The sequence below is a fragment of the Molossus molossus genome, unplaced genomic scaffold (assembly GCF_014108415.1).
Source record: "Molossus molossus isolate mMolMol1 unplaced genomic scaffold, mMolMol1.p scaffold_m16_p_14, whole genome shotgun sequence".
In the NCBI taxonomy this organism is placed as follows: Eukaryota; Metazoa; Chordata; class Mammalia; order Chiroptera; family Molossidae; genus Molossus; species Molossus molossus.
This window is the reverse complement of record NW_023425349.1, coordinates 50,235,986-50,261,964: the sequence shown is the minus strand read 5'-3', so window position 1 is coordinate 50,261,964 and position 25,979 is coordinate 50,235,986. Positions and strand designations below refer to the sequence as shown.

The window sequence follows — 25,979 nt, the reverse complement described above, 5'->3', positions numbered from 1 at the left end:
TTATATTTTATAATAAATGCATGCAATTGATTCTCACCATCTGACTTCAGCCCTATTTCTACCTCTACTAGGCACCTATTTCCACCACCTTAGCTACCCTGAACTCTGAAGAAGGGAACAGGGACAGTGGCTTGAGGATAAGGAGAGGACACCCGAGGAAGATATGATGGTGGTGGTGGGGGTCCTTTGGGAGCTTCTCTGTTTATTTATAAGGTGTTGGCATTAATAACTGATTTTTAGGAGGAAAGAAAAACAAAGGTTGAGTTGAAAAGAGGAGAGTAATTCTACGTGGAAATCTGTAATAGCATTCTGCCTAGCGTTTACCAATACTTATATGTAGACTACCGACTCCTATGTCCTTTGGATTTCTGTGAAGGACATCTAGCTGATTGGGCTCCTGCTTAGAAAGAACAAGGGTTGAGGACAGGAATTCGGGTGATTTAGTTTAGGTTGTCCCAGGTCTTATTAAGTCCAAATTGTGTCGCATCCCCATGGAGTCTTCTTTCTAACATTTAAATTCTGGAAAGATTTTTAAAGAGCTAATTGTTCACTGACAAAAAATGATTCCTAACTACATCGTTTCTCATCTGAAGTGCTCATAAAATGTAGTGGGAAACAATATAAGGAATATAAATAGAAAAATGCTCCCTCTTCCATTTTTTAGAGCACGCTGGAATGAACATGTGATGCATTTCAAATGGGGATAATTTTACACTAGGATATTTATGTCAATATAAAGCTTTTTAAATGAACTATTATGGAAGAGTTTCAACATCTGTTTTTCAAGTATCAGCTCTTTCTTCCTTACCGCAGAGACTGGTTTGTTTCACTTTACCTATGTACATAAACACACGTATTTACACTCTCATGTATATGAAGACTTAAATTTGGGCAGAAGTACAGATATTACAAGAGTCTACAAAGCACTGTGTCCCTTTCCCATAGCCATCACATGATGAAAAATAATGTCAAGAGTTGTGCAACTGCAGGATGATGAGTGTGAATGCCCTAATTGGTCAATCGGACCAGAATGATGAGTTGTTTTTTTTTTTTAAAACCAGTGTCACTTCTAATCTATTACAACAGTAATGAACAGCAAAGCAGCCTATTTCCCACGGATATCTTCAAAGCTCTACAGGTTGCCATCTGAACCGTTCTTTAATTGCATCTGGCACGGACTGTGGCATGCCCACGGAACCACGAAGGTGCATTAACTAGATTTGGCTATCCCTACGTCACTATAATGATGAGGCTTTATCTGACTAAAAGAAGTTTAGCTTCAGTCTTTACAATGAGCTATTAGAACCATCGAGCACATAGTAGTTACCTGAAAACTTGATTTTTAAAAATCATAATGTATTTACTTTAAAAAAATTTTCTTAATAGACATTAAGAGTATTTGTGCCTTTGTTTTTCTTTTTGGTGTGTGTGTATGTATGTTGTATGCGGCTTATCTAATCTTGCATATAAAATTTTCTGGATAATTAAGGTACAATTGGAAATGATCGGATAGTATGTATTCTCCAAGACTTTTCTAAGACATTTTATTATTCATCAGGTAATTTTATTTTTGGATTTATTTTGCCATTGACAGATACATGGTTTGCATCCAACTTTTGCTTCTTGTCTTACCTTCTTTGTTAATGTATATTGTATGTCATTTTAAATATTTTCATGATGACTAGAAGGGATAGCTGCACCATAGTTTGAGTTAGAGATAATTTACTAATTGTTTCTGTCTGCTTCCTTTGGCTCAGCAGACACCCTGTCTTGACTCCTGGTCCCAGGATGACAATAGAAGGGAGACACGGTTCCCCTCACGCTGCCCTCTGCCCAGTATAAGGTGTAGTATGTCCATTCCAGAATAGGAAGGGGACTGAATCAATAGCACTTTTGATCAAAATGGAAGGTTAAATATTTTCACTTTTTCCTGATTGCGCTCAAATATTCTCCTAAAGTAGTAACAAACATACAAATGAACAAATTGGGCACAGCCCAGAAGGACAAGAGCTTGGGGAGGTGGGACACCTGAGGGATGTCAGGAACGTATTCTGAAGCTTCAAAGTGGATGTGTAGTGACCCATACAGCTGACTGGAGACTGTCTACGCGTAGGGACTGGCAAGGCGGCATAAGCCAGAAAAAAAGCAGCTGACTCCCTCTGCCGAACTGTAGACAAGTGTAGGAATAAAGGAGACAACAGGCATTTTTAAAGGCTGGGGTGTAGGTGCAGTTGGAGGGCCAAGCGCATATGGAATGACTGGTTGAAAGTCTTTAAAAGAAGCAACCAAGTTTCCTCTTCCAATCCACATAGCCAGGAAACTCTCTCTTCCACCCAGGCAGAAGACCAGAGGTTTATTCTTTTGAAAATCTGAACCTCCAAGGATCGAGTCCCAAGGCACAGATGAAAGAAGACTTGAGGCATCATACTGAAAACAAAAAGTTTGAGTGAAGATCCCCGAGGTTTTTATGATACTCAGGTGGCAGAACATGGACATTTGGGCTAAATATCCTCCTCACAATCCTGTTCACTCCACCCCACCCTGCACATACTTTCAGGCAAAACACTGGAGGACTATTCTTTGGAAATACTAAAGAGAATCCAATAGAGACCTAATGATCTTGATTTTGAGGGGCTATTTAAACAAAATACTGGGTACCCACTGAAAAGACCACCAGTCACTAAGTTCCACCTCAGTATAAAGAATTTCCAATTTGCATTTAGTGCCTCATTTTTTAAATATAATAAGCCAAGGGTTGCCAGGACCTAAGGAAAACCTCTAACATGAAAAACAGAGACTGGTAAAACTAATGACAAAAGAAACAGTGCAAAGAACAAGGTAATATATGTAATCAATAGCCTCAGAGGAATAAAGAACCTCATGCTCGAAAGAAAACAGACTGTAACAAAGGGCATGTCAAAACAAAAAGGATTATTAGAAAGTTAAAGATATGACAAGAAAAAAAAAAAGTATTGGAAGATAAAGGTGAGGTTATCTTTTGGGAAATAGAACCAAATTAGGAGAAAAAAAAATATGAGAAAATCAGAGAATCAGTAGTGGATTTGTATAAAAAGAAAACAGAAGAGCCCTGGCCAGTTTGGCTCACCAGTTAGAGTGTTAGCTCTGGACCAAAGGATTGCGGGTTCAATTCCTGGTCAAGGGCACATACCTGGCTTGCCAGCCCTGGTTGGGCTTATTCAGGTGGCAGCCAATCAATGTGTCTCTCACATCAATGTTTTTTTCTCTTTATCTCTCTCTCTCTCTCCCCTCCCTCCCTCTCCTCTACTGTATCTGAAAATCAATGAAAAAATATCCTCAGCTGAGGATTAACCAAAAAAAGAAAAGGAAAAAAAAGAAGAAAGAAAAAAACAGGATAATTTATTAAAAATTGATAAAAGAAAAGTTCCCAGAGGAGCAGAACTTACGTTTCCAAATTGAAGGAACCACTAAGTGCTCAGGGGAATGGATGAAGGTAGACAGATCTAAACAAAGAATAACATTGTAGAATTTTCCAAAGAGTCTGAGAAAAACAGAAGAGTCTATAAACTTCCAGACACGGGAAAATAGTTTCCATAAATAAGATCAAGAGTCAATGAAATCTAGAAAGCCATGGGAATTACCTTGAAATTGTGAGGGAAAGTAATTCTCAATCAGGTGTGAGAATAGAATAAAGGAATTTTAGGACCAAAAATATCTCAAAATTTAATCTCCTATGCACCCTTTCACAGGAAGGGTAGAAAACAATGTTCCATAAATATGAAGAAACATGGTTTGCAAAGAACAGGAAACCAAGGCCAGGACGGAGGCACATGGAATTCCCAGGAGGACAGAAGGACCCAGACAGCTGTGCAGCGTGCCGAACTACCGGCCCAGGCTGGAGCCGAGGGCCGCTGGGGACAAGCGGGTTGAGACACCGTGTATGGAGCTGCTGGGGGTTGAGAAAACTGGCTAGAGAAAGAAAGAAAGCCATGCAGGTGAAAACAGCAACACAATCCAACACAAATCACCTGAAATTGCTCAGGAAAGGAAGCTTAATATTATCATTTGGCTCAGCAGTGAGCAAAGTTTGCCTAGTCATAAAAAATGAAAATACTGAATGTAGGTTTACATTTTTTTTTTGCTAAATTTTTATTGGGAGTAAAGGAAAAGAGGAAGTGAGTGTTGGGAAAGCAGAGTAAAGTAGTTAAATCCTGTCTTTCATAGTAAAAATATCTACTATGAAAAATTTAAAAAGTAGGATTGTTAAGTATGCTATTTACAGAGATAAATACCAGAAGAAGATGCAAAAAGAGTAGAAAGTGGATGGGAAGCAGGAATGTGGGGTGAGGAGGGATGGGTAAGGGACTCTAGTTTTTGTGTTAAAGACCTTGTAGAACTATTTGATTTTTTAAAGCTATACAAAAACAAACAAACAAACAAAAAACAACCATGTAATAAGAATTAAATTAACAACAATGATAACAAAATTTAAGTAAGAGCTTGGATCACTATCTTTACAGCTCCTCCTGGATTGTTACATGAAACAAACATGTATTATCTATTCTGAGCCACTGTGTTAGGCAGTTTCTTATGCACCATTTTAGTCCTGATGACAACGCTGCCAGGTAGGTACGTGGTCTCTACATTCCAGATAAAGAACTCAAGCTCAGCATGCCAAGGGCTTGGTTGTCCAAGGTCAGAGGACTAACAAAGTCAAACCTATTTTGATCATTTTTCAACCCAAGTTCTATGTTCTTACCATATCTCAGTTTCATTTAATTATATATAAAAAAAGTTTGATTTCAAGTTGTTGTGAACCACCAAGTTTTTCCCAAGCTTTCTTTCAAGTCCACAACAAGGTGGGCACCTGGATGAAAACCAGAATCCTGCTTTGGGGGAAATTAATAAAGAAAGAGGATAGCCCTGGCCAGTTTGGCTCAGCGGTTAGAGCGTTGGCCAGTGGTTCAGAGAGACCTGGGTTCGGTTCCCGCTAAGGGCAAGTACCTCAGTTGCAGTTTGTCCCCAGCCATGGTTAGGTTGTGCAGGTGGCAGCAACTCAATGTGTCCCTTTCACGTCAATGTTTTTCTCTCTCTCTCCCTCCCACTCTATCTGAACAAAAAAATGGAAAAATATCCTCAGGTGAGGATAAAAAAAAAATAAAAAAAAGAAAGAGGATAAAAAAGGGAAAGAAAGGTCTGAAAATATTTATTATTCTCAGAGTGTATGATCCACACAATTTCAACATGTGTCTTAAAGGTTTGAAAGACTATATTTAGAAATTAATTACTCATGGGGATGAATAATTTATGTTTTTAGGCAACAGAGTAGTAGATGCTACCAAAAGAGGAATGTGTTAATTATATTAAACATCTTGCAGAGAAAGAAGTCCCTATTATAGACAGAACATTAAACTAGCCATCTATGAAGTGGTGGGAATAGCTAGAAATAGGGTAATTCCCCTATCAGCACTTTCTCTCTTTACATTAATGGAGTCAGACCTTGAATTATGAGATTAAAAATAAAGTCATTTGATTATTTTCTGGGAAATAGTTGTATCTATTGTTGAGGCTGTACCACTTTTTAATTTTTAAAATAATTATCTTAAAATAAATAATGTGGTTCAATTCAGTTCAGTTTTGGTCACTTCAATATTTTATGCTTTTGGAATAAAAAATAATTTCAAATACATTGTTCCTTTCTCTTTAGAATCAAGCTTTGTATTTGCCTGTTTACTTCAAGAAAAAACAAAGTATCAACAAATTAACCAGTCTGCAAATATTTGTGAAAAACGATCATGTTCATGGATGGTTAAAAACAGTTCTAAGAGAACCTATTTCTGCATTTGGTCAAGGGTTTCCGATGAAAGAGGCTATTCTAATTCTTAATTAATATTAGGATGTAAGTGGTTAAAACTGGTAATTTTTATTCCAACTATAGTGTCTGGTGGAATAGAAAATAAACAACAAGAGAGAAAAAAATAGGTTCTTTTTTCCAGGTTCTTGTTAATTGCCTTCATGTGTCCAGGTAAGTCCCTTAACTGCATGACCAAATGTTGTCATAAATAAAATTGAGAAAATACGGTCCCCTGTAACTACTTACAAGGTTGTTGGCTACAACACGAGCGGGCACTTTAAACAGCACCAAGACAGTCTGCAGCATATTCTGACACAGGGGCAACATTGATGATCTAGCGCCCCAAAGAACAGTCTCCTGCAGTGGACTGTTATTACAATATCTAGGCATGGATATTTCCTGAGACAGCAATAACACAGTTGCTAATAATACTACTCCCCATAGTTCCTCTAAATTGGAGGGCTGCTTAAGCATGCTGTAGAGATTTGCTTGGTGAAATCACATGGACCATGCCAGGGGCTAGAGTCAAAGCACTGGTTTTGTCACAAGGAATCTTGGGCAAATTATTAGAATGTTTTCAGCCAAAATGTTCTCAATCATAAAAGGGAAGCCCTGTTTGCCTCATAGGGCTTTTGTTAGGTTCAAATGAATACATTATATGAGTGCCTATTGTACAGAATTTTTAAGAAAAATAAATCACAAAGTACCATGGACATATAAGTTATAATGACATTATTACTAACACAAGTAACAGTAGAATAACATAAATATCAAGATGCCCCATGGTGACCGCCAAGGGCTCATGGTATACTATAGATATTTTTACTAGTATCTTGATGACTTTGGGATTAAAAGTGCATCTCTTAGAAATGGGATAGTTAGGGCCCTATAGTCTTACTTTCTGGAAAGGGAACACTAATTCATGCAGCTAGAGTCACATTACTATGGTAGCAAAGTACCTCTTTCCCCAAATCCCCCATGTGGTCAGATTTAAGGGCTAATGGTAATTAAAGATTGACACAGAGTGAATAAGATTAATATTAGAAAAGGATTACATCAAAAAAGATTTACATCAAAGGATCCTTTCTCTTTTCTCCCAAAGAAGGCCTGGGCCACAAAAGAAGTCTTATGCAAAGCATTCTAAGCCTCTCAGTTATTTGAACAGAAGTTGAAAAATATGAGATAAGCACGGAATTTTTTTCTACTGGAAAATACCAGAAGTTACAGTATACTTAAGGCTTTATGCCACGTATAGGAAACAGTAGTACATGGGAAGGCAAATCAGGTAACGGATGTCCAGGAACTTGGGGATCTTTTTTGGAACAGGTAGAGGACAGCATGTACATTGGGCAGAAAGAATAGGTGTCCACAAGCCATCCCTTCAAATTTCAACACCATTATGTGCTCCTGGTTAAGCTGCAAAGACACAACTTTTCCTGTATGGTGTCATGTACAAATGCATGTCTATGTCTGCAGGTAAGTAGTCACCTAATTACGATGTAGAGCCATAGACCCTCCCCCCACCACACACACATAAATCAAGAAAATGATCTAGAACCAAAATAAAAAAATAAGATAGACAGAAAACTACTATAGAAAGTCTATTTTGCTTTCGAATAGCTTTAAGGTTGGGAAGTATTTCCTGACAGATGTGCACATGCCCGTTTTGTACAAGGGGACAGAGTACCTTCTTCAGAATCACAGCACCAGAAAGGAAAAGGACTTCAGAGACAGGGAGCCCAGTGAGGTGCAGGGACCCAGGGTCTCTCCTGTCAGAGTTGTTTTGAGGCTCACTGCAATGTCTGTCAAAACACTTTGGGAACTGTTACAAAAATAAAAGGGAACATTTTCTGTGTTCCAGTGACATGGCCAGTTATTAGCAGAGGGAATCCTAGGAGCTGGAGGGGTTTTCCCTGGGCTATGTGGTGAACGGATACCTGGGCCAAAGGGACCGCAGGCCATCACATGGGTTTTCTGGGACCACACCCTTCCAGTTTGCTATAGTCAGTGTTTGCATCTCATGGAACATTTCTCTATAAATCAAAGTCTATACCTTTGGTATAAAGGCTAAGGATACTGTCATCACTTTTTATCCATGTATTTATTTAGTACATATTCCTTGAGCACCTACCATGCACTAGGCACTGTTTTAGGTGCTTGATTGTACAGTGCTGACCAAGAGAACATTGAGCGTAAGAATAAAATTACAGCCCTGGCCAGTTTGGCTCAGCGGTTAAAGCATCGGCCTGCGGTCCGGAGAGACCGGGTTCGGTTCCCGCTAAGGGCACGTACTTCGGTTGCAGTTTGTCCCCGGCCCTGGTTGGTCGTGCGGGTGGCAGCCACTCGATGTGTCCCTTCACGTCGATGTTTCTCTCTCTCTCTCCCTCCCACTCTATCTGTACAAAAAATGGAAAAATATCCTCGGGTGAGGATAAAAAAAAAAAAAAAAAAAAAAAAAGAATAAAATTACAAAATTATGTGCAATTGAGAATTCTGTAGAGAGGCACTGGGCCTCTCCAGTGCCCACACCTGTATCTGTTTGGGCTGTTACATAAAATTGTCATAATATAACTAACATTTATTCTATAGCATGTGATAGTTTGCTACATGACAGTAGTATCATGGCAATGCTACTTCTTACAATAGACTTTGAGGGTCTGTGTCTTGAAGAGGCTTACGTGTTAGTGCTACATTGGTTTAATAGGACACACTGAAGCGCTTGGACCCTGCTGCTAAGTCTGTGCATCTGATATGGAAAAAAAAGCATCCGTTTTAGAGTCAGACAATATCAGTTTGTGTGCTGGCTCCACCAGGCACTAGGGCCAGGACTGGGAAGATGTTTATCGTTTCAGAGCCTCTATTTCCTCATGAGCCCAGGGAAGATGACAGGAGTCCTGACTCTCAGGTGTACTAACCATCCAAGGCGATATTCTCCACGAAAACACTTTGCAAAATGTCAAGTGCTGTAGGAGCATTAGTAGCATATGACAGTTCTGCACAGCAGTTCACACGTGTGTGGGCCGGGCTCTGAGGAGACCCCCTGCTGCACTTGCTGTTGTCTACGAAATCCTTAAGTGCACACCACTTCGATTTTGTTCTTATGGGTGATACTTATTATATTTTCAGAAAGGGTTTTGGAATCTTTAATATTTTCAACCACCTGGCCCATTTCAATAGGCACATCTATCTACAAAATAGCTTACACGCCACTGAAAATCTAGAGGAACACATTAAATGTCCAAGCTCTATGAAATGAAATGACATAATTAATATCTGGAAGGAATTCTAAGTTTTCTTTATATCTAATATTTTAATTAAAATGATCTAAGATTATAAACTGATCAATTAAAGATGACCTGTGCTAACTCCCAGTATTTATGATATATAAATGGATTATAAAAATGACCAATATTTATGAGTGAAGAGAATTTTTAGACAATTGTCTACTTCATTTATCTATGTTACATATATTAAAATATGTTAGATATTATAATATTTGTTATATATTTTAAAAAACTCAATATTTATGGATGAAGTGATATGTCTAAATAGTTTCAAAATAATACACAAGGAGACAGAGTAGATGGTAGAATCAATGAAACAAGATTGGCCATGAGTTGGTAACACTGAAACTGGGTGATGGGTATATAAGGGCTTATTGAATATAGTAATATCGGTACTTCTGTGTTTATTTAAATAATGCTAGCCTCTATACTTTTGAAAAAATCCATTTTCGACGAATCCACTGCACTACAAGCTATTTTGAGGGAACTTGCACTGAGGATATATTTTATAGACAGAGTAGGACCTCAGAAAGTTAAATATTTGTAAATTACAAAAAGAGATAGACCACAGACTATCCTTCAGAATACCCCAGAAACTAAAGGGTTAACCTAACAAACACTGCATCTGGAAGAGAGCAAATTTTACCAGAGATGGCAGACGTATCAGATAACCTTAAATTAGGAATTAGGGGTTAAGGGGAGAGTGAGTCCTGTGAGATCTCATCACACAGGGAAATGTCCCCTCTTAACAAAATGCATTAGTGGTCAAGTGGACCAGACAGCAGGTGGTTTAAATGATGAAAGAGGAATAAAAATAGAATTGATGGGTCACAAGAAAGATCATTAAAGATTAAGAATACTTTGGGGAAGAAAGATGAGATGAAGTTCAATCGCTAGAAAAAGAGACAGAAACCAGAGCAGTAACAATTCATCAAGAGGTTAAGGGTGATGTCTTTTGTTTTGTATGGGCTGTTGTTGATGTGTTTACTATTTCAGGTGTCTACACAATGGCCAGTTTGGGGCATGTTCAGGTCTGTCTGCCTGTCATGCCTATGGAGTAGGTTGTAGGAGTATGGAGTAGGATAGCTCCACAGCCCGATGGTAAGGAGTGATTTCATCTTACAGATGTAGTAAGCGAAACTGATCGCTGAAAGGCTAAAACCTGATGAGGTCTGGATGAATTTTCTACTTTAGCAACATATATTGATTACATTAAATAGATAGCTGCCATATCTTCAGTTTCTTCCATGAAATGCAGTCACAGAAAGCAAAAGAACCAGATGCTAGAAGACAAAATAATTAGAAAACAAATGTGCCTGAACTGTTATAAAAAAAGGACTAATCAATTTGTGAATAGATAGAGACAATGAGTTCTTTCAATAACAAAAGAAACAAAAAGATATAGAGCTGTTTAATCACAACTGATGTTCCTTGTGCAGCAAGATATTTTAACATGTATTAATAAGTGCCTAACATGCATTGTATATCACTCCTGGATTGGATGAGGCAGATTTTAATGAAAAGATTTCCACTAACAAATAACAATGATGAGATTTGTAGGGACTAAGGCCTCAACCAGGAGATACATGTCTTGTTAAAACCAATTTTTCCAGTTTATACTAGTTTTCTACGTGACGGAACAGAGCAAAGCACTGCCTAACACCACAGGGCACTGTGAGCTAAGCAGACATTCTGACTAATCTTTTTGACAGGTGAGAAAACCAAGGTGCACAAGGGATCATGAATATCAAGGTTGGAGTTAGACCCTGATTTTCCACTAATGTCTGGTGGAGATCTCTGCTTATATTGGACAGTTGCTGCAGAAAGCTCCAGAGAATCTTGGAGGAAAAGCTCCAAAAAGCTTAGGATGAGTTTTGAAAAGGAAAGTGTCTTCCCAGAGGCAAATTCCAAGAACAGTTATAAAATCTGTATATCAGTGTCTCCAACTGGGAGAAGAACTGATTATGTTTAGTGAAGGGAAGATGCAGAGTATGCTAATGGGTTGTAAAATTAAACAAATGATGGCTTCTAAATTATACTGATAACCTAGAAGAAAATTCCCTGTATTTCTGTATACCAGCTCATTGGTCCTTCATAGCATCTCTTGTGAAGGTCAAAGAGGGTCAGATTAGTAAATTATATAGCAAGGCTCAAGCTATCTAAGAAGTTATCATTTAACCATCGATAATTAACAGTTCAAGACAAAATAAAGCATTAACTCCCATTCCTGAAACTTGGCTAGCTCCGAGGATAGCCCTGCTTGACTAAGATTCTTGACAAGTGCTGCATATTGAGTGACTCATTAGAACAGTTATTTTTGTACTACAGGGACCCAAACTCCCACTGAGTAGATCACAATAAATGTGAAAGTAAATGTTTTTGAAAGATGTAATTGTTTCTTTCTCCACTTCTACCAATTTGAAAGCAGCCTGAGGCTAGCAGAAGCTTCCGATACAGTGTGGCCTGGACAGTCTCTTGAATGCAAAGCCGTACTGGGAACGAAGGTGGTCCCAGTGGCTTTGGGAAATGTGTGCCTAACTGACAAGCTGTTACCAACATGGAGCCTGGACCACAGATGTACATGTACTACCCCTCGGTGGGACACAATCAGTAAAGGAACGAAAGCCAAGGCCAGAGCCGGAACAGTGCTCAGAGAATGTGAAAGGTGATTTTGCAGAGAGGAAGGAGCAGGGTGTGGGAGGCCATAGGACAGGACCGCGGGCTACAGAGAGGACTGCCATGCAAAATCGGACAAACATAATTGAAAAAGGGAGAGATTTTATTTAATTAAATAATATAACTATCACCACTCATCTTTTATTTATTTGTTTATTTATTTATTTATTACTCACCCAAAGATACTTTTCCATTTATCTTCATGCAGAATGGGAGGAGGAAGAGGAGGAGAGGAGGAGGAGGAGAGAGAGAGAAACACTGATGTGAGAGGAACACATTGACTGGCTGTCTCTCACACGACCATGACCAGGGCTGAGGACTGAACCGCAACCCAGCTATGTGCCCCTGACCAGAACCGAACCCATGGCTCTTTGGTCCATGGGCCGATGCTCTAACCACTGGGAAAAACTGGCCAGGGCATACCATCACTCATTTTAAACCTGTCACCATTTTGTGTTGTGGTCTTTAAAGATAACTTGTGATTCCGGGAGGATATCTTATAGTTATTGTTTATTTATTAAAACAGGGTTTCTCACACAAATCTGATCATATCCTTCAACAGATTCGCATTGCCTAAAGGTTGTTCCAACATTTCGTGGCATTCAGACCCCTTTCCATCTCTTTCCTTGCTTATGTCTCATACCCCACCTTCACACCTCATCCTGAGCCACAGAGCTACTTCCCAGACCCTAAATGGCTCATGTGGGTTCACATTCCTTAGTTTTTGTTGTGCTATTTCCTCTGTCCAAACTGCTCTTATTTCTCTTCCTCTGGCCTCTTATGAATTGCTGTTTTGCAAAACTCAACTGAATCATCATGTCACCTATGAAGCTTTTCCTTACCTACAGCTCAGGGAGAACCAACCACTTACTCTTTTGTGCTCCAATGCACCCCATAGATGCTTAGACCATATGATTCCACTTTATGGCACATACTTAATTGTGTGCTTATCTCTACTAGACTGTGAACTCTTCTGGTTAAGAATCCTCTCTGCTTTATCACCATAGAAAAAGTTCATAGCGTTGTGCTAGCATTAAGATATAGTAACAAATCATCAAACAACAAGTGCTGGCAAGGGTGTGGAGAAAAGGGGACTCTAGTACACTGCTGGTGGGAATGCAGACTGGTGCAGCCACTATGGAAGACACTATGGTGTTACCTCAAAAAATTAAAAATTGAACTGCCATTTGACCCAGTGATTCCACTTCTGGGAATATACCCTAAGAAGCTTGAAACACCAATCAGAAAGAATATATGTACCCCCATGTTCATAGCAGCACTATTTACAATAGCTAAGATCTGGAAACAGCCCAAATGTCCATCAGTAGACGAATGGATAAAAAAGCAGTGGTACATATACACAATGGAGTACTATGCAGCTGTAAGAAAGAAAGATCTCTTATCCTTTGAGACGACATGGAGGGACCTGGAAAGTATTATCCCAAATGAAACAAGCCAGAGAAAGACAAGTATCATATGATCTCACTTATCTGTGGAATATGATGAACATAACAGTCTGAGGAATGGGGTAGTCCCAGAGATGTGGAAGTAGGGTACAGACTGACAATCCCCAGAAAAGGGGGTGGGGAGGAGAGATAAACCACTGAACTTATATGCATGTATGCATGAAAATGGACATGGACAACAAAGCTGGCGACAGGGCGAGGAGGGTGGGGGAGGGGGAATCAGTGGGGGGAAAAGGAGAAACATCTGTAACAAAAATTAATTAATTAATAAAAAAAGATATAGTAATCATATCTCAATAAAACAATTAAAAAAAGGAAAATGTTTGAAGAATGAATGAATTAATCAACCAACTACTGGATAAAGGTACATTTGAAGAGACTGGTATTATTTATGCTATTTCAGCATTATAATTGCTTTACTATAACTGTAAAGAATATAAGAATAAGTACTGCATAAATTCTCATTACTCTTTTCTTGCTTGGACAGAAGAAATGCTTCAAAGAATCTCAGGGTTCAAAGGGCCCTTAAAGATAAGTTTATTAAAACAGAAAAATCAAGTTCCAAGTGTGACAATCATAACTTTTATAATAGATATAATCAAACTTATTAAAGATCAAGAAATAGATCTCTAGAAAATGTAACAAACAAGGTACAAGTGTGGGTCATGGTTTAAAGACTTCTTGCAGAGAGTAAGAAAGTAAATAAAAAAGTAAGATAATCAAGTAATTAAATATTTTACCTCACAAGTCATAGCCTGTAAATTATAGCACAAAACTAGGAAGTATCCCCAAAAATCTTTTAACACAAATTTTTAGTCTTTTCCCTCTGTAAATGGATGTTCATTGAGATCAGCCTTTACACATCACATACACTCTATCTCATTTTTCTCTTAGCCAAAGTTACCGCACAACCTGACTGTAGGGCAGGACTTCTGACTCTGCCCTAAGTCATGGTGATGGTGCAGACTCACAGAACTGATAATGAGATGAGAAAGGTCAGTCTAGACTCAGAGGAAGAATCTCTACGCAGCCTCACAGGCAGCAGTCACAACACCTTCCTAAGGGCAGTACTCTCCTTCTCACCTTATGACTTTGAGGTTCCTAAAGAGTTTTCAAAACTATTTTCTATGATACTCTCAATAGCAGGTAAAGGACAACATTCCCCACAATTTGTTTTCAACAGGAATCACTGATCGTTTTGCCTTAACATTGTCCTTTGGTTCATTGCTATTCATATATTGCCTTGTTCCAGAAGGAACAGAATAGCCTAGAATGAAAGTGTCATGACGAAAGAAAAATAAAATAGGACTGTATAATGTAATTATGGAAAGCATATACTCACTAATTTTATTTATTTATTAAAAAATTTTTTTAATTAATTTTTTTTTAAAATTTTATTTTTGTTACAGATGTTTCTCCTTTTTTACCCCATTGACACCCTCCTGCCCATCCCCCCTCGCCCCATCTCCAGCTTTGTTGTCCATGTCTATTGGTTATGCATACATTCATATAAGTTCTGTGGTTTATCTCTTCCCTCCCTCCTCCCCTCCTTCTTCTGGGGATTGTCAGTCTGAACCCTACTTCCATGTTTCTGGGTCTACCCTATTCCTCAGTCTTTTATGTGCATTATATTCTGTAAATAAGTGAGATCATGTGATATTTGTCTTTTTCTGCTTGACTTGTTTCACTTAGGATAATATTTTCCAGGTCCCTCCATGTTGTCTCAAAGGATAAGAGATCTTTCTTTCTTACAGCTGCATAGTACTCCATTGTGTATATGTACCACTTTTTTATCCATTCGTCAACTGATAGACATTTGGGTTGTTTCCAGATCTTAGTTATTGTAAATAGTGCTGCTACAAACATGGGGGTACATATATTCTTCCTGATTGGTGTTTAAGGCTTCTTAGGGTATATTCCCAGAAGTGAAATCACTGGGTCAAATGGCAATTCAATTTTTAATTTTTTGAGGTAACACCATAGTGTCTTCCATAGTGGCTGCACCAGTCTGCATTCCCACCAGCAGTGTACTAGAGTCCCCTTTTCTCCACACCCTCGCCAACACTTGTTGTTTGATGATTTGTTGATAGCGGCCATTCTGACAGGTGTGAGTGATTTCTCATTGTTGTTTTAATTTGCATCTCTCTGATGATTAGTGATGTTGAGCATTTCTTCATATGTCTCTTGGCCATTTGTATGTCCTGTTTGGAGAGGTGTCTATTCAGCTTCTCTGCCCATTTTGTAATTGGGTTTTTTGTCTTCCTTTTGTTGAGTTGTATGAGTACTCTATGCATTTTGGAAATTGACCCCTTATCTGACTTGTACACAGTAATGTTTCAGGGGAAGAGACGTTGGCTTGAATCTTATTAGAATACAGGTCACAGAACCTGCTGAAAGAGATCACTGTTTCATGTCACAAACAGTAGAGAGATACAAACCTGCCCCTGCCTCGAGTTTGCAGTCTGGTGCAAAGGCTGCCCCAAGCACAGAGGATTCCATAATACAAGGTATAATGTGTTCTGCTGCAAATGTAAAAGAGGAGGCACATCGGATGGGAAGTGGGAAGATGTTATCCACCTAGCTGGCCAGGGGAAAATTACAGCCGGAACTCTTTCCCAGGAAGGAATTCAGAAACCAAATCCAGTACAAAAGAAAGAGGACTCCTTGTTGGTTTGCACCTTACTGTCCTCTCCTGTGTTGAAATGTTAACATTTTCAGATAGAATGGGTCTCTTTTCCAGGTCATGAAGCACCGACAATGTGCTGGAAGCCTAAACGAAGTTGGCCCATCAGCAGGACTTTACATTTAAAACAAAGATCTGAGCTTTCCTGGCAGTTTAAATGAGAGGGGCATTAACAGGCAGGGCAATGACTGACAAGTTTGGTTGTGGGGATTAGCTCCTGTTGGCACACCACACTAACATTCTGGGCCTCTGAAAGTGTCAACGGAGGCTCCCATCTGCCCCCTAAAATCACCATTTCCCTTAATATGCTCTGGTAAAAGAGTTCTTGGGGTACTATTACAAAAATAAAAGGAATCGGGTAAAAAGAAAGGAATCCAAATTAGGAATCAATGTACTATTTTTTCTTAATAAGGGAAATGAAAGATAAAATCTGTTTTTTTTTGTTGAGTTTATCATAAAGAAAACAAAAAACAAAATGTGAATATAAATATATTTTTATGTCACTCTATACAGGGGTTGGCAAAAGTAGGTTTACACATGTGAGTACACAAAACAGTTTATTTATGTATTATTATTTATTAATTATTGTATTATTTATTTGTATTACAACTGTAAACCTACTTTTGTCCACCTCTCTCTATATACAGATAGCACTGAATATATTACTAAAGAGTGACTTAAGTTAAATTTTACCTGTAGAATATTGCTTAACTTTATTAGCTATAACTACTATACAATAAGGGCAAGGATCTACTTTGTAAGTTTCTTTCATGCTTACTTTTGAAATTAATAAAAATCTTAATTTCATCACTTTTCTGGCAGTCCTGACCATCCAAAACACAGCCCCAAGCCATAATAATATTTGTGGACTGGATACTTGCATGACTAGAAAAGAACTAAAAAAGCTTTATGAGAATTTACTCATTTCTAATTAAAGAAGTACAATTTAGATGCTCCTTCAGGGCCCACTCTCTTGAATTCACTACCTATACTAACAAGTGTAATAAACAATGTGGTTTCCAGGAGCCCATCAGATTGGAAACAGCTCAGAGGAAGCTGTGAAGGAGGAAGAAGGATAGAAGGAAGGAACTTAGAGGGAGATAAGAAATAGAAAGGAACCTCAGAAGAGCAACCTGGGGCCCTCTAGGGATGGGGCGAAGAGCCAATGTATACTAATGAGCCTGGAGCAGCACAGACTTCAGCACAGACATCGTGGCCTGCAGGAAGTCCTGAATGGGGTTTTGTACTCTCAGCTTGAGCAGGCAGGGTAACTGTTTAGAATCTTTTCTCTTCAAAGGTATTGAAATAAAGTTTTGCTAATTCAAGACATTTTATTTTATCTATTTATTTTTATCCTCACTCGAGGACACTTTTCCACTTTTTGTTCAGACAGAGTAGGAGGGAGAGAGAGGAAGAGAGAGGGAGAGAGAGAAACATCGACATAAAAGGGACACATCAAGTGGCTGCCACCCACACAAACCCAACCAGGGCTGGGGACGAACTGCAAAGATGGTACATGCTCTTAGCGGGAACCGAACCCGGGTCTCTCTGGACCACAGGTTGACGCTCTAACCGCTGAACCAAACTGGCCAGGGCTTAAAGACATTTTAAAAGAGCTCTTACAGGAGAGTCTCGTCATTTGCTACTGGCTCCTTTTGATATTAACAATCTGAAAGAAACTTTTCTAAATGTTTTGTTTATTTTCCAGAGTCTAAATTGTCCTTATGGCTGGGAAAGCTTCCCTTGCAATGATCCCTAAATCTCATAACATCTGCTTCATTCATGGTGTGGTTTAATAAAGTAGGTAAGCAAAGACACAACTGTTTTAGTAGGTTTCAAAATATCCTAGAGAGGTGCCAGCGATCCCCGAAAGCCATCTCCAAAGCATGAATAATAAATAGAGATATATGGCTCCTATCCATCATTAATGATCTGTCTTCCTCCCCTAGAATTTCTAAGCCTAAAAATGTAATGTAGGTCACATTCTTGAGTAGTATTTCCAAATCTATGCCTTTCATAGCATTATTTCTGCAAGATGTTGCTTGAAAGGGTTCATTTGAGATTGCAGCACACTGTAATCTCCTTCTGGAGATGCACAATGCATATTAACAGATTAAAGAGTTTAAGTACTGAAGCAACAAAGAAAGCTGTTTAACTGTTTAAATCAACATTTCCAAAACTAATTAAAAGTTTCTCTCCCCTTTGTTTAGAGACCAGTTGCAACTGTTAGCATCTTGCAAAAGAAAACAAAGTGCCTGTGTTAGAATTGTCGCTGTGTCATTAAAAAACATACTTTATTGAGAAGAAATGGTATAATTACAACTAAGTAGGGGAATGACCTCTACTTAGTTGTAATTATACCATTTCCTCTCAATAAAGTGTGCTTAATTACTCAAAAGAGCAACATAACGCTGTACAAAAGGTCAACAAGATTTATAGCCATAAATAGAAACAACAATATTTGATAAATACCTGGAAATTAGAAATGCAATGAATAACACTTGTCATCTCTACAACTAATAAATATGTTCAGGGATGATCAATATACAAACATAACAACTCTAGTCACAAACAAACTAACAATAACAGCTCACAAGAAGCCAGAATAAAATTGTGATGTTCCTCCTTCACAACTTAAATCACACATCTCTTTTGGTTTTTTTTCTGAGTATTTATTTTTGTTAATAACATCAGAAGAAGTCTTGTGAATCAGCAGCTATTTCCTATTGTATACTAAGAATCCCAGGTGATAGCCAAGGATTTTAGAGTTTGTATCTATCACAGAAAATAAATGAAGAGGTACAAAACAAAATCTTAAAATGGGAATGCCACATGGATTTCTTTCTCTGCTGTAAGCCTGTGAGAGAGGCCAACTGAATGATCCTTCCCTGGTCCTGGGCTTTCAGGGAGAGTGCTGAAGTACAGGGTGAAAAGGGCAGGTGATCTCTGGCAGGTGGTTACTGCCAACCCTTTGATCAGTTTCAGAGAAGAAAATGTAGGAGGAGTTTTGGAAGTTTGGGGAAGAACCCTCCAGGCTAGGAGAGTGACATTTAGTTGGGGATTTTAAATTTTGCCTAAGTAGGTAATAATGATGCTTTTTAAAAGTTCAGAAACAGAACGGGGAAGGTAGGGAAACTCGGGTGAATAAAGAGTTACAGTGGAGTAGGACATACCCAAGTGTGAGAGCTATCCCAATTTATCTTGAAATGTCCAGTACTTTAATTTACAGCAGTTTATTAGAGAGCCTAATTTTACTTAAATAATACAACTGCTTCTTTCTAGTCATTGATTCTGTATTTTTAAATGTGCCTATCCCCTATAATTTATTTGTAACTCTAAAATCAATACTCATTCATGGACATGTGTGGGTGGCAAAACAACCTGAGGTGTCTGAGTGCACCTTCCCAGCTGAGGTCAGACACGGTGATGCTTGGCCTTTCTGTTTCGGCTCTCATACTATATGCCTTTCAACATGTATTTATTTCATGTTTCCCATATTTTTATGCTTTTTGCTAATGATTTCTTTGTTCAAAATCTACTCCAAACATTGTGCCTAAAAGTGCTATCTGGTGTTCCCGAGCACAAGAAGGTTGTGATGTGCCTTATGGAGGAAGACGCGTTAGATAAGCTTCACTCAAGACAGAAATTATAGTGCCTTTGTTTGTGAGTTCAATGTTAATGAATCAGCAATACGTATTAAATGTCTTCAAACACAAATGCACTTGCAACAAGGTTATGCGTTTATCAGTTGATGAAAATGTATGAGCAAAGGCTTATGGGAACCCAACCCCATATGCCCCCTAGGAGCAATCATTCTGCATTTGCTAATCCAGTGTTTGTGGTTATTTTACAGAACATAATTACTGCAAATAATAGGAATCAATTATTTAATTAAATAGTATTTTGTTATTTAAATAGAAAGACAGAAAGAGTTTCACTTCAGGCAACTGCAGACTTGCTGGTTTCAGACCAATATTCCCACCAAGAACAACTCTACAAGGTGAACAAGATAATACAAGTTTTAAAGACATTGGGAAGCTATAAAGGCAACAAAGACCCATGGCGCCAAGATCCAGGAGAGAAGGGAAGCCCACAGAGTGAGCACAGCAATAGTGAAAGCAATTAAAGACCAAAACAAATGAATTCATGGATCCAAAGACCCAACAGTGTGAAATATTGGGTCTCCCCTAAATTGATACGTATTCAATGTAACTTCAGGGAAAATCTCAGGGCCTCAAATAGTCAAAACAAGCTGGAAGAAGAAGAGCAAATTTGGAGTATTTACACTAGCATATATGAACAATTCTTATAAAGCTATAGTAATTAAGACAGTGTGATATTGGCTCATGAATAGACAAATGGACAATGGAACAGAATACAGAATAAGCAGACCTGCATATATTTTTACACTTAATATATGACCAAAAAGACACTTTAAAGCAGTAGATAAAGGGTAAATGGTATTAATTAAATAGTCGTGTGTGTGTGTGTGTGTGTGTGTGTGTATGTGTGCATATATATATTTATGCAACACCTTTTATAAAAAAAACAATAATCCCAGTTAGATTATAGATATAAATGTGAAATAAAGCTTCTAGAAGGTAGTAAAATATCTTTGAATATTTGATGTAGGCAAAGACAGGACACAGAAGCATGAACCATAAGCAAAACATATCGACTCGCTATAGTACATTAAAATGTAAACTTCTGTTAACCAAAAAAACTAATATAAGAATTAGGAGGCAAGTCACATACTGGCAGAAAATATTTGCAAATACACAACTAATTAAAAATCTTACCAGGATATATATATAGTCTCAAACCCTTTAAATCAATAACCCAGATTCCCTAGAAAAGAGACCCTGAGGTAAAGTAATGGGATAATGCTTTATTAGAAGGTCAAAATTCTAGGGCAGCAAGAGTGAAGGGAGTGGGAAAGAGAAGCAGGAAAGCACACACCTAGATACCCGTAGCTTTATAGGAAAACAGCCGATTGCTCGTTTCCAGATAGGACAGAGAGGAGGGAAGGAGAAGGACTTGCATGTTGATCTCCTTCTAGCTCCTCTCATTGCCACAGTAGGGCATTCACTTGTTTACATTTCCATGTTGGTCACCTGACCCTTCCAGGGAGCTTCTAGGAAACTTCTAGAGAGGTGGGGGGAAAGCCAGAGCTTCAGTAGTCTGGTAGGTTGTGCTTCAGAACCAGAGCTGCCACAGATCCAGCACGGTAGGCAGGGAAGAGGCTGTGCTTATTCTGAGGGGCTGCAAGGAGGCAACAGCATCGGTAGTTGGAGCTGTTCATTAAGCAAGTATCAAGGACCCAAAAGTTAGGGGTTTAAGGGGGTGAGTTAACTGCAGGAAATATAAATTGGGCCCAATAGACAATTAAAGGGGAGAGTTGGCAAAGGAGTCGATAAGGTATTTTGAAGATATCCAAATGGCCAATCAACATATTATAATGTATTCAACCTAATTTCTCATCAGAAAAATAAAAATTAAAACCACAATGAAATACTGGCACATTCCCACCCTGATGGCTATAAGTAAAAACATTGACAATATGAAGTGCTGATTATGTAAGAATGAAACTCCTGAATGCTGGGTGGAGAGTAAATTGCTACAATTATTAATGTAAAGTGATACAATTACTTGGAATGTAAAGTGATATAATTACTACTTATGTTGAATATATGCATACTCCATAATGCAGCAATTCCATTCACAGGCAAATATCAACAGAAACACATAAATATGTTCACCAAAAGCCACTTAGGTAGATGTGTATAGTATCATTATTCATAGAAGCCCCAAACTAAAAACAAATACAATCAAAGTATTTAATCAAAATTTTTAAACCAAATTTTTATTAATTATAGAATAGATAAATCAATTTTGGAATGCTCACATGATGGAATACTAAGCAGCAGTGAAAAAGAACAATTTAGTCCTCACACTCCCTCTCCTCCATGCAACAACATGGGTGTTTCTCACCAACACAATGTTAAACAAAATAAGTCATTTGCAAAAGAACACATGATTACATATATATAAAGTTTAAAAGTAAATAAAGTTAAATATTATTTTGGAAGTCCGGATATGGTTATCTTTGAGGAGGAGTGTATGGATAGTTGCTGGGAAGGGGCAAGACTAGGGCTTTTTGCGTGCTGTCTGGACCTGGTTGGTAGACAGATGAGTCTGTTCACTCTGTACCAATTAATTGAGTAATATACTTTTGGCCTGTCTGCTTCTCTACTTGTTATGCTTTAACTTAAAATGTTATTAAAATAAAAAATAAAATTTGATAAAATTATATTATCAACAGAAATATATGTCATAGAAGCTGAACCTTTGATAATTTATTACTCTCTACACACTCTTTAGCCTCTAGAAATCAAAATTCTACTACAACATGCAAATGAAATTGTCAAGCAATGGATGATACATAAAAGTACATACTATGGGCTAGGTATAGCTCTAAGTAGTTTGCATGCAGTTACTCTTCCTATCCTGCAAGAAGTCCTATGAAGTAATTACCAGTATCGTCTCAGCCCTTAACCACGGCAGATTACTACCCAATGTAACAGATGGCTTTCAGCTCAAAAGTTCTTGACTTTGCTGCAGCAAGGGGAACAGATTGCACCCCCTTTCTTGAAGTGCTTATATCTTGACTTCTATTGATTAGCTCTTTTCTAAAGTGTGTTTCAGAAATAATAGTAGTCTTACTGATTTTTAATAATGTGTACTATGTCTAAGAAGTGCTCCATGGCCCAATATGTTGAGAAATCCCTATATTATATAACTTGAACAATTGTCCTTACCAGAGGATTGTGCAGATGGGAACTCTTTCTTCAAGGAAGAACTATATTATACAGCATTTCTCAAACTTATTTGACAAATAAACCCTATATCACATCAAATCATAGGAGTACAGCTGCTCCTGAACTTATGACGGGGTTACGTCCCAGTAAATCCACTGTAAATTGAAAATAACCTGAGTCAAAATTGCATTTAATATACACAACATACTGAACATCATGGCTTAGCCTAGCCTACCTTAGATAGGCTCAGAACACTTCCATTAGCCATAGATGGGCAAAGTCATCTAACCCAATAAATACATTGGTTGTTTACACTTGTGATTGCGTGACTGACTGGGAATGCACTTGCTGCCACTGACCAGCTTCACAAGAGAGTTTCATAGCACAATCACTAGCCCAGGAAAAGATCAAAATTCAAACTTCAAATCATAGTTTCTACTGATTGTGTCTTGCTTTTGCACCATCATAAAGTTGAAAAATTGTAAGTCAAACTATCATCTGTCAGGGACCATCTGCAATGTCCGATAGTACATACTTTGGGAAGCATTTTATGAAATCAATTACTCTTCATTTGTCTTCAACTTTTCTGGCCATTCTTTCTTGGTCTCTTTTGCAAGGTCCTTTGAAACACGGGTGTTTCCTAAGGCTGCATTTATGTCTCCCTTCATTTATCACATTCTATACACTCTTCCTGTATAACTTTGTATAAAATCTTACCTCAATTACTACCTAAAATATGACGACACCAAAATTCTTGACTTGAACCTAGATCCCTCTTCCAAATTCTTTATCTGTATATTCAGGTACCTACTAGTTGTTTCCAATTAGATGATTTGAAGGTGTCTTTAATTTGATATGGCCAAACATAAACTCATGGGATGCTGCTACAAATGCCTCATCTATATTCCCTATTAGTAAGCACCACCGTTGCTTCTCGGCCTTTTGGCTAAAATCAAGTGTAGTATCTGTTCTTATCAGTGAGCACTACCATCATTAGTCCACCAGTGATTAAAACAGAAATCTGGATACCAACAGTCTCATTCCTGTTATTTAATTTCCCACTTACCATCTAAAAGTCATCTCGTCCTTTTGATTCTGGTTTCAAAATATATCTTAAATCTGTCTTCTCTTCTTCATCCCCATTGTCAATGCAACTATCTTAGTCTCTGCCTTCATCTCCTCTTGCTGCGTTGTAGCCGTATCCTCCTAACAAGTTTCATCTTATCCCATCAACCTTTCTCTTCATTTGCCTCCCTAGGATGAACAGATACCCCTGTATATCCCTCACTGTCGCCTTCCTCCCTTCTGGCTATGGCTGGACCTAGCTTGAATGACCAGTGGCTGAGTCAAGAAGGATTTTTATAAAACTTAATATTTTTATTTTCTTATAATTAAAAGTAATTTATATTTTTGTAGCTAAAAAGAAAAGAATATCAGTGGCTGAGTAACCAGGGGTGGGGAGTGAATGACATGTAACAGAGGCTTTAACCTTAGGCGACAGAATAATGTCTAACCAAAGAGAAAAGTAAGAGTGGAATCAGAATAATTAAAGTGAATTTCTTTGATTGTCTCAGTCAGTGGCTCATGTGAGGACAATCTCGTGGCCAGTATAGGCAGGAAACATTAAGAATATAAGTTTATTTTATTTTATTTTATTTTATTTTATTTTATTTTTTATCCTCACCCGAGGACACTTTTTCATTCTTTGTTCAGATAGAGCAGGAGGGAGAGAGAGAGAGAGAGAGAGAGAGAGAGAGAGAGAGAGAAACATCGATGTGAAAGGGACACACTGAGTGACCGCCACCCGCACGACCAACCAGGGCCGGGGACAAACTGCAACCAAAGTACGTGCCCTTAGCGGGAACCGAACCCGGGTCTCTCCGGACCGCAGGCCGACGCTTTAACCGCTGAGCCAAACCAGAATATAAGTTTAAACACTTTTTTCAAGGTTAAAATTTCAAAACAAAACAACCCTTTTATGGGTAAAGCATATTGAAAAAAATCACTGTGATACCAGACACACATTAAAAACAACAATTCTAAGGCGTTCTACATAGCTGTCTTCCAGGCATAATACAGTCACATAACCTTAAACAGCTAAAACAGATTAAAATGTTAGTGCAGTTTCTGATAGTATAGATAGTAGGTAAGGAGAGTGAGCAGACAGTGTGGTGGTGAGTACAATAGATATAAAAACATGTTCGGGCTGCTTATCTGAAAATCAACAGAAGTATTTAGATAGCACTGAAAAGGGAAAGAAACAGTGGCTGCCAGGAAGTCAAAACAAATGTGGACATTGCCCCTGAATAAGTGCTTGAGAAAGCAGACTTGAAAAAAACGTCTGGAGAAGCAGTAAGTAATGGGAAGAAGCAGCAAACTAAGACGTCCTGGGCACCAACTCTGTGGCAGTCACCATGGTGCAAGGTATTTCATATTTGCCTCTCTCTGTCTCTATCACTTGATCTGTCTTTTTTTTTTTTTTATGTTTTTGAGACACAATTGACTTTCAATAAACTACACATGTTTGAAATGTAAGACTGGATGAGTTTTAACGTATACATCTAACCATAAAACCACGATTACGATAACATACATTTACACCATCCAAAATGTTTTCCTTCTTTCTGTTTATAATCCACCCTTTTCCAGCAATCACTGGATGTATAGGTATCCAATCTATGAGATACGTTCCTGTAAAATAAAATCTAATTAGGCAACCTATAAATGTAGTGTAGGGCTTATGTTAACTTCTCTAATGGTAAACTTGCCAAACCCTAAACAAAATGGTAGAAACAGCAACATTTTGTTTTCCAGCGCTCTGTTCCTTTGACGTGATTCAGAGGCATGAACTCTGCATTTTTCCTGTACATGGAAGTATCCCAACAGTCTTATTTGGTTCGCTCAGACTCTCTGAGTCTCTGGGGATCAAAGGTCAGTGTTCTAATGTGTGTATAGTGAGTTCTTGTAAACAAATGTACATGAACTTACTTGGTGACCTTTTTAAATTTATTATCTGCCTCTAAATCACGGCAGGTAGTAAATAAAAAAAGGCCACCAAGTAAGTTCATGTACATTTGCTTACAATTTCCAAGTTCAAAGTAGTAAAGGCAAAATAGCCACTGATAAAATTTGCATGACTTTCTAGAGCAGAAAAAGACAAAAATAACCAGTGATTATGATAAATGATTTAAATAAATGGAGGTCTACTTGGTGTTAATC

General features: G+C 38.1%; 1 protein-coding gene and 1 pseudogene across 1 annotated transcript in view; one reads left to right on the top strand and one right to left on the bottom strand.

Annotated features, from left to right (window-relative positions):
- TRPM3 (transient receptor potential cation channel subfamily M member 3) overlaps positions 1 to 25,979 on the bottom strand; it is a 497,295-nt gene that overhangs the window by 270,835 nt on the left and 200,481 nt on the right. The gene's annotated exons all lie outside the window — the stretch shown is intronic.
- On the top strand, positions 23,687 to 23,831 carry LOC118630392 (annotated as a pseudogene).